This window comes from Henckelia pumila, chromosome 2, assembly GCF_033568475.1.
Source record: "Henckelia pumila isolate YLH828 chromosome 2, ASM3356847v2, whole genome shotgun sequence".
Classification (NCBI taxonomy): Eukaryota; Viridiplantae; Streptophyta; class Magnoliopsida; order Lamiales; family Gesneriaceae; genus Henckelia; species Henckelia pumila.
In genome coordinates, this window is record NC_133121.1 from 197,821,487 (window position 1) to 197,836,479 (window position 14,993).

Here is a 14,993-nt window from a genome sequence, read left to right on the forward strand (position 1 = left end):
CTAAAGAATTCATCACAATTTACAAAGAAATATAAGTGCACATGTACCTCGTGTCGCAAGATAATCAAGTGTGTTGGCCAAGCCACATGTGTTCCCACGGCATCACCAATAAGTTCACATTCATGTGGAATCGGAACCGGCAAACGTGCTGATTTTTGTAGTGCTTCATCAATGGATACACGCATGCAATTCAATGGTAATGGAACACCATGCAGTAATTTACTAGGTCCATTGACCTCAAAAATTGTTCCACAAGCAACAACATCTGAGCTAGACTCCAATGTCAAAAATACCGGTTTACCCTAAAAAACAAGTAACGAGATCAATTAGTGGCACTAACTCTTTATTTCACAAATATTAAGTAATATATATAGCAACAAGTGATTAAATACATGTAGAGAAACAGATTTGTCCACAACTTGCATCTCGATGTCATCCAAATCCTCATGATTAGGCGAATTGTTGTCGGTTTTCAGAAAGGGTTCATCGAGCTTATGTAACTTCACAGAGCAACTACCTTTCTCACTGTCCAGAGCACCTTTTTTGTACACAAATGCTTCAAGTTTTTGAATAGGTGTATCTTGTTTTTTTATTCGTGCATCTTGTTCAGATATTAATTTCTTAGCCTCCGACAACTCTTTCTTTTGCTCAATAACCAAATCTCTGTCAACATCGACATTCTTCCATACTCTACCAACATTAAAATATAATGTCGGAGTGACATGACCTCCAACAGCCCTCACACGCCCACCATGTTCGTATGATTCGAGTGCTTTTGTCAAGATATCTTCTTTTGTCCCTATCGTGTTCAGTTTACCCTCACGCTTTTGTTGTATGTAATCATCCTGTAATGGAATTGAGAAAGAAATAATTACTTTACAAGATTTCATTGAAATTAAACAATAGATTGTGATGTTGAGAAATCTCACTATCTTCTCTACTGTCATTTTCAAATCGCTTCCTTTGAATTCCCCTTCTTTATTGACTCGACCTTTCTTCCAAATAATAGCTCTATTGATCTCATCATCATCAGATAATTCATTTGCCTACAAAAAATAACAATCAAATGATATATACCAACAAAAGTGCATGATTTCCAGTGTATTGTAAACTTACAATTTCTTCGGCATAGCGTGCATATCCCTTACGAGCAAGTCGATGAGGGTACAAGTTCTGTTTTCTTCGTTCTTTTTGTTTCTCACTCAGTTTCTAATCAAGTCAAACATTCAACATATAAAATTTATTTATTCCAAAAATTAACAAATGATCAACTTACTTTACAAGTAAAAATAAACTTACAGTGAAGTCATCGGACATGCGACTAATGACAAAAGAACTCCAATCATCTTGTGCAATACCATATCCAGTCGGTGGTTCATTCAACTCCTCCGGTTTATCAAGCTTGCTCAATTTGCATATGTTTACATAGAATGTACAAGAAAAAGAAGGATAAACAACATAAAATCATCTTGCGCATTAAATAAGTGCATCACAAAAAATAATTTCACTTAATATACCTCGTGTAAAGTTCCTACAGCTCCGATAAAATTCAAAATGTTCCACTTTACGCTAAATTAAGAACCTGCAATGCACATGACATGTTAAAATATTGATGGAAAACTGATATTGGAAATGGAAATACATAAACACGAATGAACATGGATAATAACAAACTAATAACAAAAGAATAAAAGAGGGATGCGTCGAGGTACCGTGGGGCAGAAACCTAAATGTTTATTTCACTAATTAAGATTTCTCAAATGAATTTTTTAAATATTATTTCTAAAATAAACTAATTAAATTCCATCAAACTAACTGTTTTTTTTTAAAAATATTTAATCTAAAGTCAATTTTACTTTATATCTTATATTTTAAATAAATTCTTTATTTATGGTAATTAATTTTTAGTATGATAAATGATTTTTTGCAAAACAACAAAAAATCTAATAAAATTTCATAAAGCCATCTCAAAATATTCCAAACTGATCCCTCGACCACTTTTTAAATATTGTAATTTATTTATTTTTATAATGTTATTTACTAACAAATATCACTAATTAATAAAAATTTTCAAAGCTGTAATCAATCGGTTTGAAAGGATCAACTATAAATCATATCGAGATATCAATTGGCAAGTTGCAAAAACTTTTCATGGTCCCAAATTTAATATCAAAATCCTTAACAAATAAAATTATTTTGTGGAATGAAAGATGACCCTAACACATGATATGCATGTTTTAAATTAATAACCAATCACGTACATGATCTAAAGATACAACGAATACCCAAAAAAAAAAAAAAAGAAGAAAGGAACAGATTTTTGGACACAAAGCAGGGGAGATTACATTTCTGTTCTTTATAAATAATGATTCAATTTGCATATGTTTACATAGAATGTACAAGAAAAAGAAGGATAAACAACATAAAATCATCTTGCACATTAAATAAGTGCATCACAAAAAATAATTTCAATTAATATACCTCGTGTAAAGTTCCTACAGCTCCGATAAAATTCAAAATATTCCACTTTACGCTAAATTAAGAACCTGCAATGCACATGACATGTTAACATATTGATGGAAAACTGATATTGGAAATGGAAATACATAAACACGAATGAACATGGATAATAACAAACTAATAACAAGAGAATAAAAGAGGGACGCCTCGAGGTACCGTGGGGCAGAAACCTAAATGTTTATTTCACTAATTAATATTTCTCAAATGAATTTTTTAAATATTATTTTTTAAATAAACTAAGTAAATTCCATCAAACTAACTGTTTTTTTTTTAAAAAATATTTAATCTAAAGTCAATTTTACTTTATATCTTATATTTTAAATAAATTCTTTATTTATGGTAATTAATTTTTAGTATGATAAATGAATTTTCGCAAAACAACAAAAAATCTAATAAAATTTCATAAAGCCATCTCGAAATATTCCAAACTGATCCCTCGACCCCTTCTTAAATATTATAATTTAATTTTTTTTATAATGTTATTTACTAACTAATCTCACTAATTAATACCAATTTTCACAGTTGTAATCAATCAGTTTGAAAGGATCAATTATAAATCATATCGAGATATCAATTGGCAACTTGCAAAAACTTTTCATGGTCCCAAATTTAATATCAAATTCATTAACAAATAAAATTATTTTGTGGAATGAAAGATGACCCTAACACATGATATGCATGTTTTAAATTAATAACCAATCACTTACATGATCTAAAAACAAAATGAATTATTGTTCATCTAAATTAAATAGGTATGGCCCTGATCAAGGTTGAGGCCTTAAATAGCAAAATGACCTGAGCTAGTAGTTGTTTTTTGACTAAAATGATTCTGAATCATTCAAATTCTCAATAATGTAAAATAGTTTCTATAATAAGACGGCTTCGGAAACCACCAATTTTCTTTGTTGAACAGAGGAACAGGTATCACATCACATCAGCCTGTTCTCAGAAATTTCTTCAAGAATGTACAACTGAAACCTCACAATTCTCTTGCATTGTGTATCATACATGTACTTGTGGAGCAAAACACAACATTAAACATGGTTTCCAGCAGTAAAACAAACGAACTGTCCATGTTCCAAGTTTCTTGGGTTATATTTGCATGTTACTTCTCCGGAATCGGCACAACCACAGACACGTTAAGGGCCAATCAATCCCTTGGAGACTCAGAAATGTTAGTTTCAAGCGGACAATATTTCAAACTGGGATTCTTCAGCCCAACGAACAGTAGTTACATATATGTTGGTATAATGTATAATACTATCCCAGAGATGACTGTGATATGGGTAGCTAACAAAGAGAAGCCTTTAAATGATCGGAACGGTTCGTTACAGATTTCAAGAGATGGAAATCTTGTGATCTTGGAGGAAAAAGGAGATAGTCTTGGATGGGATACAGGGAATCTGGTAGTACAAGATAGTTCGAATGATGACATTGAGGCTACTGTGCATATACATTCTCGATGGATCGGATGATAGCGAAGAGATCGAGGGAGTCACAAGGGTTCTTTACAAGATTTTACAGAAAGCTAGAAAGGGACGACTCGATCGTTTTCTTTCCTTGTATTTTTTCCCAGCGTATCCACATGAAATCTAGCTAATTTGAAAATATTCAATTTAAAAATGATTGAGTAAATATTATATTGTAAGTGGATCCAAATGCAATAGATGGTGTAAAAGAAAGAATTTCTGGGACACGTGAAATCCCAACAATATATAGCACCAAGACGCACGAGCTGTGCAAAGTGAGCAGACAATTATATCGTCGAAGAATAGAGAATTGGGGACACATAAAAGATAAAGGGCCTGTGACTTAAAAATAATGAAGATAAAATCATACAAGAAACAGAAATATACACATAAAAGGAGAAAACCCACCACATCACGAAGCTCACGAGCACCCACAACGTATTCTTCCTTCTACCGCCGTCGGATCGGAGTGAATACGCTTCGATCGATGTTCACAAATGTATGAGCAGCAAAAGGGAAAAAGCTAAGAGACAATCGATCGATGTAGGAAAATAAACAGAGAATCGATTCAAGTAAAAGGACAGAAACATCGAATCGATCTCAGCATAAGAAAAGAAGGTGAGAGCTAAAGATAAAGCACGATTGATTTAGGGTTAGCCATGGAAGAGTTTTCCCGATCCCGTTTTCCCGATCCCCAATTATAACTTGTAAATATTTGTGGGAGAAAAGAGTCCACGTTATTATGAAGTTTTAACTATTTTTATTTTTATTTTTTTTTATTCTAAAAAAAAATTATATTTTTTAAAAATAAAAATAAAAAACCTAAAAGACAACACACAAACACAACGCTTGAAAATAACCATTGTTTATTTTTAAAAAAAATGCTCATAGACAACGGTTTTTAAAACCGTTGTCGTATAGCCCAAACAACATCGGTTTTTATTAAACCGTTGTCTTCAATTTTAAAAAAACGCTCATTAACAACGGTTTTTCTAAAAACCGTTGTTATAGGCCAAAACACAACGGTTTTCTGTAAAACCGTTGTCTTTAGAGTGATGTGTATTACCAGTTTTGTTGTAGTGCTTTGTTGATAAACCTGGAATGGAGAAATAATAGCTCGATTAGTATCAATCTTAGATTGTCCTTTGTCAGTGTTGGGTCTAAGATTGATCTCTTCCTCTTTTACCCTAGAGGCGGAAGGTTGACTTGATGTGTTTTGCTCATCAATTGTTGCTTCATCCAATTCATCAAAAGCTGATGATAGATTAGCACTTGTTTCTTGGGTTTTAGAATCCCCAACGTCTTGTTCTACAACCAGTGGCTGTATTTTTTCTTCTTGTAAAACCAATGGTTTATCATTTCCTGTTTATGATAAACCAATGGTTTCTCTATAGCCTTCACAATTGGCCTTTGAATAGCACCCCATAGTTGAGTTTGAGCTTGCAAACATCCTGTAATTCGATTAGATATTTTGATCCGATCAGCTTGTTGTAACCTGCCAGCCATTTCAGCATTAATTACTAACTGGTTGAACTCGATTTGAAGCAACCCTAGGTGTTCTCGGAGATGCCTCTGCATTTTCATGATGGAATCCACGTCACTGCCTTCCATCTCTTGTTAAAAAATCTGCAAGAATATTTTCATGAGATTTAATAATAACAATATCAAAAATATAATTTTGACATAAATCTTTCCATCTTAATAATCTGGTTTTCTCTGATTTAGATTCAATCTTATTCCTTAAGAAAGCTTTTACCTGGGTATTATCAACTTTTAAGGTAAATTTTTTAGCAAGTAAAAATAAAGGCCAATTTTCAAAAGCCTTTTTAACTGCGTAAAATTCTTTTTCGTTGATATGTCATCTGATACCCTCAGATTCTGTAAAAAGGCCGCTACAGTATCTGCATGGTACTTCCCCATCTAGAGTGAGCTTAGTAAGGATTGTTGCCCACCAATAGTCGTTGGCATCTGTAAATAACACCAAATCATCCTCATCTACGGGTATAGCCATTTTCGGGAGTTTCTTACATATCCCCTTTAGTTGTTTTATCCCTTTAGTATGTTCATCGGTCCATACGAACCTTTCATTCTTTTTTAACAATGGACTGAACACCTTCCTGTACATCGCTAGGTTGTTTATGAACATCCCTGCAAAATTAACCACTCCGAGAAAACATTGGAGTTGTTTTACGTCTTTGAGTTTATATGGAAAATTTTGTACTTTTCCACAATATGGGGCTGTAGAATTATTCCAGATTCATCAATCTCAATGTCAAGGAATTCAATTATCCTTGTTGCTATGACTGCTTTATTTTCAGATAAAACCAGTCCTTCTTGTTTACATATTTTATAGAAAATCTCTAAATGTTTAATATGTTCGTCTATATTTTTGGATGCTATAATAATATCATCAATATAAACAAACATGAAGTTAAAATAATATTTAAAAATATTATCCATGTTTCTTTGAAATATTTGGGGTGCATTAGCCAATCCCATAGGCATAACTTCCCAAATATAATGTCCTTGTGGTGTAGAGAAGGTTGTGAATTTTTTACTACCTTCTTCCATCCGAATTTGATAAAACCCAGATTAAAAAATCAAATTTTGAGAACACTTTAGCATTTTGGATACAGCTGATTAAGTGTTCTCTACTGGGTATGAAGTACCCATCGAACTCCAGGATTTTATTAATACCTTGGTAGTTAATAACTAGCCTAGAATTACCTCTCTTTATTTCCCCATGATTCCTGACTAGGAAACCTGGGCTGCTGTATGGTGAATGATGCGATCATGGATAGCTCGCATGTTGATCAAGTGGTTAAGGATCCGTTGGAGTTGCCTAGAGGACCAATTACGAGAGGTCGAGCCAAGAGATTCAAAGATGCGCTTCAATCTTTGATGGTGGAATGTCAAGGAAGCATTGGAATGCTTGAAGATTATTTTGAAGGATGTTACAATGTTATTGAAGTTCAAAGAAGTCAAGCGTGCGGAGAAAATGTCGAAGAGAATTCAAAAATATGCAACAGAGACGCATGCGCGCCAGCGCCTGTCTGACGTGCGCCCGCGCCTCAGTCGAGTGATTTCAAGAGTTTCGGACAGACCTCTATGCGCGCCCGTGCGTAGGTCCAGAGAGCCATGCGCGTTTGCGCCAATTGACGTGCACCGTGCCTCGGAGTTTTACACACAGTTCGGCGTGTTTGTGTGTGTGCGAACTTTTTGATATTTTAGCATTATTTTCTATATTTTGAGTCTTTTAATTATACTAGGAAACTTTCTAGATGATATCTTTGATATCTTTAAGCTATATTTTGCGTTATCTTTTATTTTTAATTGTAAACTATAAATACTTTTGTTTTATTTCATTAATAGGAATTCAGATTCAGTTTATACAAAAATTATTGAAAATTCTCTCAAGAATTTTATTCAAAGCTTTGCTTTGTTCTTCAAATCAAACTTTCTTAGTTAATTACTTGGAAACGTTTGTCGATTGTTTCTCACTGAAGATTGTCAGATACAAGTTTATCTGAAGGTTTTCTTTGGTTTCAATTATTGTGGTTTCTGTTGTTAATCGTACCGTCGATTAAAGGTGGAAATCCAAAACCCTATCAATTTTACTTGTTTCAAAGATTGGGCAAAACTTTGAATCTTTTTTTTATTGGTTAGAGGGAGCGATTCAAATTGTAATCGTGTTTGCTAATCTTACACAACAAGATTCATATCATTTTCTTGATGATGCAATCATGGATAGCTCGCATGTTGATCAAGTGGTTAAGGATCCATTGTAGTTGCCTAGAGGACCAATTACGAGAGGTCGAGCCAAGAGATTCAAAGATGCACTTCAATCTTTGATGGTGGAATGTCAAGGAAGCATTGGAATGCTTGAAGATTATTTTCAAGGATGTTACAATGTTATTGAAGTTCAAAGAAGTCAAGAGAGCGGAGAAAATGTCGAAGAGAATTCAAAAATATGCAACAGAGACGCATGCGCGCCTGCGCCTGTCTGACGCGCGCCCGCGCCTCAGTCGAGTGATTTCAAGATTTCCGGACAGACCTCTATGCGCGCCTGCGCCAACTTCATGCGTGCCCGCCCATAGGTCCAGAGAGCCATGCGCGTCCGCGCCAATCGACGTGTGCCGCACCTCGGTGTTTTACACACAGTTCGGCATGTTTGTGTGTGTGCGAGATTTTTTGATATATTAGCATTATTTTCTATATTTTGAGTCTTTTAATTATACTAGGAAACTTTCTAGATGATATCTTTGATATCTTTAAGCTATATTTTGCGTTATCTTTTATTTTTGATTGTAAACTATAAATACTTTTGTTTTATTTCATTAATAGGAATTCAGATTCAGTTTATACAAAAATTATTGAAAATTCTCTCAAGAATTTTATTCAAAGCTTTGCTTTGTTCTTCAAATCAAACTTTCTCAGTTAATTACATGGAAACGTTTGTCGATTGTTTCTCACTGAAGATTGTCAGATACAAGTTTATCTGAAGGTTTTTTTGGTTTCAATTGTTGTGGTTTCTGTTGTTAATCGTACCGTCGATTAAAGGTGGAAATCCAAAACCCTATCAATTTTACTTGTTTCAAAGATTGGGCAAAACTTTGAGTCTTTTGTTTATTGGTTAGAGGGTGCGATTCAAATTGTAATCGTGTTTGCTAATCTTACACAACAAGATTCATATCATTTGCTTGATGATGCGATCATGGATAGCTCGCATGTTGATCAAGTGGTTAAGGATCCGTTGGAGTTGCTTAGAGGACAAATTACGAGAGGTCGAGCCAAGAGATTCAAAGATGCGCTTCAATCTTTGATGGTGGAATGTCAAGGAAGCATTGTAATGCTTGAAGATTATTTTGAAGTATGTTACAATGTTATTGAAGTTCAAAGAAGTCAAGAGAGCGGAGAAAATGTCGAAGAGAATTCAAAAATATGCAACAGAGACGCATGCGCGCCCGCGCCTCAGTCGAGTGATTTCAAGAGTTTCGGACAGACCTTTATGCGCGCCCGCGCGTAGGTCCAGAGAGCCATGCGCGTCCGCGCCAATCGACGTGCGCCGCGCCTCGGAGTTTTACACACAGTTCGGCATGTTTGTGTGTGCGAGACTTTTTGATATTTTAGCATTATTTTCTATATTTTGAGTCTTTTAATTATACTAGAAACTTTCTAGATGATATCTTTAATATCTTTAAGCTATATTTTGTGTTATCTTTTATTTTTGATTGTAAATTATAAATACTTTTGTTTTATTTCATTAATAGGAATTCAGATTCAGTTTATACAAAAATTATTGAAAATTCTCTCAAGAATTTTATTCAAAGCTTTTCTTTGTTCTTCAAATCAAACTTTCTCAGTTAATTACTTGGAAACGTTTGTCGATTGTTTCTCACTGAAGATTGTCAGATACAAGTTTATCTGAAGATTTTCTTTGGTTTCAATTGTTGTGGTTTCTGTTGTTAATCGTACCGTCGATTAAAGGTGAAAATCCAAAACCCCATCAATATTACTTGTTTCAAAGATTGGGCAAAACTTTGAGTCTTTTTTTTATTGGTTAGAGGGTGTGATTCAAATTATAATCGTGTTTGCTAATCTTACACAACAAGATTCATATCATTTGCTTGATGATGCGATCATGGATAGCTCGCATGTTGATCAAGTGGTTAAGGATCCGTTGGAGTTGCCTAGAGGACCAATTACGAGAGGTCGAGCCAAGAGATTCAAAGATGCGCTTCAATCTTTGATGGTGGAATGTCAAGGAAGCATTGGAATGCTTGAAGATTATTTTGAAGGATGTTACAATGTTATTGAAGTTCAAAGAAGTCAAGAGAGCGGAGGAAATGTCGAAGAGAATTCAAAAATATGCAACAGAGACGCATGCGCGCCCGCGCCTGTCTGACGCGCGACCGCGCCTCAGACGAGTGATTTCAAGAGTTCCGAACAGACCTCTATGCGCGCCCGCGCCAACTTTATGTGCGCCCGCGCGTAGGTCCAGAGATCCATGCGCGTCCGTGCCAATCGACGTGCGCCCGCGCCTCGGAGTTTTACACACAGTTCGGCGTGTTTGTGTGTGTCCGAGACTTTTTGATATTTTAGCATTATTTTCTATATTTTGAGTCTTTTAATTATACTAGGAAACTTTCTAGATGATATCTTTAAACTATATTTTGCGTTATCTTTTATTTTTGATTGTAAGCTATAAATACTTTTGTTTTATTTCATTAATAGGAATTCAGATTCAGTTTATACAAAAATAATTGAAAATTCTCTCAAGAATTTTATTCAAAGCTTTGCTTTGTTCTTCAAATCAAACTTTCTCAGTTAATTATTTGGAAACGTTTGTCGATTGTTTCTCACTGAAGATTGTCAGATACAAGTTTATCTGAAGGTTTTCTTTGGTTTCAATTGTTGTGGTTTCCGTTGTTAATCGTACCGTCGATTAAAGGTGGAAATCCAAAACCCTATCAATTTTACTTGTTTCAAAGATTGGGCAAAACTTTGAGTCTTTTGTTTATTGGTTAGAGGGTGCGATTCAAATTGTAATCGTGTTTGCTAATCTTACACAACAAGATTCATATCATTTGGTATCAAAGCCAAGGTTTTGAATCAAGTAAGTACCTATCTTCATCTATCTCTGTTCTTCGTGTTCTTCGTTCTTCATCTAAGTCTATTCTTTATAAAATTTTTGTGTCGTTTCTTTCAAAAATTTTATCCAAGTCTCGTGTCTTGTGCTACAAGTTATAAATTTCAAGAAAAAAAAAAGAAAAAAAAATCGGTCAAAAAAAAAAAGAGAAGAAAAGTAACTTGTGGCCAATTTCTTTGTCTTTATTCATCCTTGAAGCAAGTCAGAGTCAAGTTGTCCATAAAATTTCCTACTTGTGTTTGTGCAATCTTTGTGGGTCAATTTTCAAGCGTCTAAAAGTTTTAAACTTGAAGGTTTGAATCTTATTCTACAAAGCAAAGCCTCTCCATAAATTTGAGTGAAAAAAAAAGGGAGTGCTTGAGTGATTCGTTTGGAGTGAACTGTGAGAATTTGTGTGAGGAAGTTTATTACTAACGATTTTCTTGCAGGTACCATGAACCCCAATAAGGATGTTAGTGAGAGTGTGAACCAAGGAATTTTCAAGGTTCAAATGGATGAGTTGATGGGGCAGTTGACTAGGGCGATGAGATCGGAGTTAGAACCTCTTCATGAGAGGATGAGTAAGTTGGAGGAGAGTAGTGGTAGTGAAAATAAAAATAAAAATAGGAAGGGGAATGATTTTGAAGACGATGAGGAAAGTTTTGATGAGAATTGGGAGGAGGAGAGAAGAGTACATAGGGGTAGACATAGGCGAGAAGCGGTGCGAGGAAAATATACGGAGGGTAGTAAGGAGGATGGGAATATCAGTAGTATTAAGATGAAAATTTCAGCGTTTCAGGGAAAATCTGATCCGGAGGCGTATCTTGAATGGGAAAAGCGTGTAGAGTTTGTGTTTGATTGTCATCACTATTATGATCTTAAGAAAGTAAGGTTGGCAGTGGTTGAGTTTGTAGATTATGCATTAATCTGGTGGGATCAATTAGTGACCACTAGAAGGAGATGTGGAGAACCGCCTATTGAGACGTGGGAAGAGATGAAGCGTGTCATGAAGAAGCGGTTTGTGCATAACCATTATTATCGTGAAATGTACAGGCGTTTAAAAACTTTGAAGCAGGGTCCAAGGAGCGTGGAGGATTACTACAAGGAGTTGGAGACCACAATGATTCGGACCAATATTGAGGAGGATAATGAAGCTACAATGGCCAGATTTTTGTGCGGTTTGAATAGAGAAATCCAAGACCAAGTGGAGCATTGCCATTGTTTAGATTTGGATGAGATGGTACAGACGGCCATGAAGGTGGAACAACAGCTCAAGAGAAGAGGAGCTGGTCGATTTCCTTCAGGTGGAGGATCATCGACTTCTTGGCGTTCAAGCGTTGCAAAACGGGAGGAAAACAAGAAAGGGTTAAAACCAAAACCTGACACCAGATCAAAGACACCAAAGCAAGTGGTTAAAGGTACATCTGAAACTTCTAATTCTCGATCTAGAGATATTAAATGTTTTCGGTGTCAAGGTATTGGCCATATCTCTAGCCAATGCCCAAATAAGAAATTGATGATTGTTAATGCTTGTGGTGATGTGGAGTCGGAGAGTGAGAAGAAAAGTTATGATGAAATTCCTGCGTTGGTAGATCCTGATGATGAGGATGGGTTTGGGGCTGTTGTTAGTGAGTAGGAGAGCGTTACATGCGCAACCTAGAGGAGAGGAAGAGAGCCAGAGGGAAAATATTTTCCATACTCGTTGTTTTGTAAAGGGAAAGGTATGCAGTCTTAACATTGATGGGGGTAGTTGCACCAATGTAGCGAGTTGCGAACTTGTGGAAAAACTGGGGTTGTCTCTTTTGAAGCATCCTCAACCATATAGGTTGCAATGGTTCAATGACTGTGCGGAGGTGAGAGTTAATAGGCGAGTTGTGGTGCCATTTTCTATTGGCAAATATGTTGACGAGTTCTTGTGTGATGTGGTCCCTATGCAAGCGTGTCATATTTTATTGGGTAGACCATGGCAGTTTGATAGGAGGGTGGTTCATGATGGATTTAAAAATAAATATTCGTTTGTAATGAAAAAAGAGTCCATTGTATTGTTGCCTATGACTCCAAAGCAAGTGTTGGAGGACCAAATGAAAAAGAAAAAGAGAGATGAGGCCGAAAGAAAGAGTGATAAAAAAAAGTGAGGTGGCCTTAGAAAAAAAGAATGATACAAGAAAAGATGAAAATAAAATTGAGCGAAAAGAGGCTGAAAAAAAAATATATATAGCCCAAAAGAGTGAGTTGAGAGATGTTATGAATTCTCAAATTTCACTTGTGTTGATGATTTATAAGGAGGTACTCCTTAACACAAGTGTATAGCCGGAGATCTTTCGAGCGTTGTTGTATCTCTATTGCAGAAATTCGATGATTTATTTCCCGAGGAGCTACCTCAAGGATTACCACCATTGAGAGGAATTGAGCACGAAATTGATTTGGTACCTGGGAGTGCATTGCCGAATCGTCCAGCTTATAGGAGTAATCCGGAGGAAACTAAGGAGTTGCAACGACAGGTAAGTGAGCTTTTAGACAAAGGTTTTGTATGTGAGTCGATGTCACCGTGTGCTGTGCCTGTATTGTTAGTACCTAAAAAGGATGGATCTTGGCGTATGTGTGTTGATTGTAGAGCTATAAATAACATTACCATTAAGTATAGGCATCCTATTCCTAGGCTTGATGATATGTTAGATGAATTGCATGGTGCTTGTGTGTTTAGCAAGATTGATCTTAAAAGTGGCTATCATCAAATTAGGATGAGAGAGGGAGATGAATGGAAAACTGCATTCAAAACAAAGTATGGGTTGTATGAATGGATGGTTATGCCTTTTGGTTTGACTAATGCACCTATTACTTTCATGCGTTTAATGAATTATGTTTTGCGTGCATATCTTGGGAAGTTTGTGGTTGTCTATTTTGATGATATATTGGTATATAGCAAAAACTTAGATGATCATGCAAAACATTTGAGAGTTGTTTTAATCGCATTGCGTGCTGAACATTTATATGCTAACCTTAAGAAATGTGTGTTTTGTACAAAAAAAACTCGTGTTTCTTGGGTTTGTTGTGAGTTCACAAGGTGTGACAGTTGATGAAGAAAAGGTAAGTGCTATTCGAGATTGGCCAACACCCACTTCTATTGGTGAAGTTCGAAGTTTCCATGGCCTTGCGAGTTTTTACAGGAGGTTCGTGAAGGATTTTAGCACATTGGCGGCGCCTATGACTGCTGTCATCAAGAAAAACGTTCCATTCCATTGGGGCGAGGAGCAAGAGAAGTATTTCAATATTATTAAGCAAAAGTTAATTAATTCTCCTTTACTTGTTTTACCTGATTTTACTAATATGTTTGAAATTGAATGTGATGCATCACGTGTAGGGATTGGAGGCGTTTTGATGCAAGGGGGAAAGCCAGTGGCGTATTTCAGCAAGAAGTTAAGTGGAGCGTCTTTGAATTATCCTACCTACGATAAGGAGTTCTATGCGTTGGTAAGGGTACTCGAAATATGGCAGCATTACTTGAGGCCAAAAGAGTTCGTGATTCATACGGATCATGAGTCCCTGAAGCATCTCAAGGGACAACAAAAGTTGAATAAAAGACATGCCAAATGGGTAGCGTTCGTAGACTCTTTTCCTTATGTAATCAAGTACAAGAAAGGTAAGGAGAATGTAGTGGCGGATGCATTGTCGCGAAGGTCCGTGCTCTTAACTACTCTAGATTCTAAGTTTTTGGGATTTGAGTATGTGAAGGAGTTGTATGCCAATGATCATGATTTTGGTGAGATTTATGTGTCATGTTTGCATGGTCCGAGGGATAAATTTTTCATGCATGATGGATATTTGTTTAAGGAAGATAAATTGTGTGTGCCTAAATCGTCCATTCGTGAGTCACTTGTTAGGAAATCACATGGGGGTGGTTTGATGGGACATTTTGGTGTGGCTAAAACTTATGATACTTTGCATGAACATTTTTATTGGCCACATGTGAAGCATGATGTTGAGAATATTTGTGAGAGATGTGTAACTTGTAGAAAAGCTAAGTCTAGGACACAACCACATGGATTGTATACTCCACTTCCTGTTCCTAGTGAACCGTGGGTAGATATTTCTATGGATTTTGTTTTAGGACTACCAAGGTCTAAGAAGGGGAGGGATTCTGTGTTTGTGGTGGTTGATAGATTTTCTAAGATGGCTCATTTCATTGTGTGTCATAAATCTGATGATGCATCTCATGTTGCGGACTTGTTCTTTAATGAAATTGTTAGATTGCATGGCATGCCTAGGAGTATTGTTTCTGATAAAGATACTCGTTTCTTGAGCTACTTTTGGAAAACATTATGGTGCAAGCTTGGTACTAAATTACTGTTTTCAACTACATGTCATCCTCAAACGGA

At 35.8% G+C, this 14,993-nt stretch overlaps 1 pseudogene; it reads left to right on the forward strand.

Annotated features, from left to right (window-relative positions):
- Positions 1-11,854: 11,854 nt before the first annotated feature.
- Positions 11,855-14,072, forward strand: LOC140879328 (uncharacterized; annotated as a pseudogene).
- The last annotated feature ends 921 nt before the right edge of the window (positions 14,073-14,993 follow it).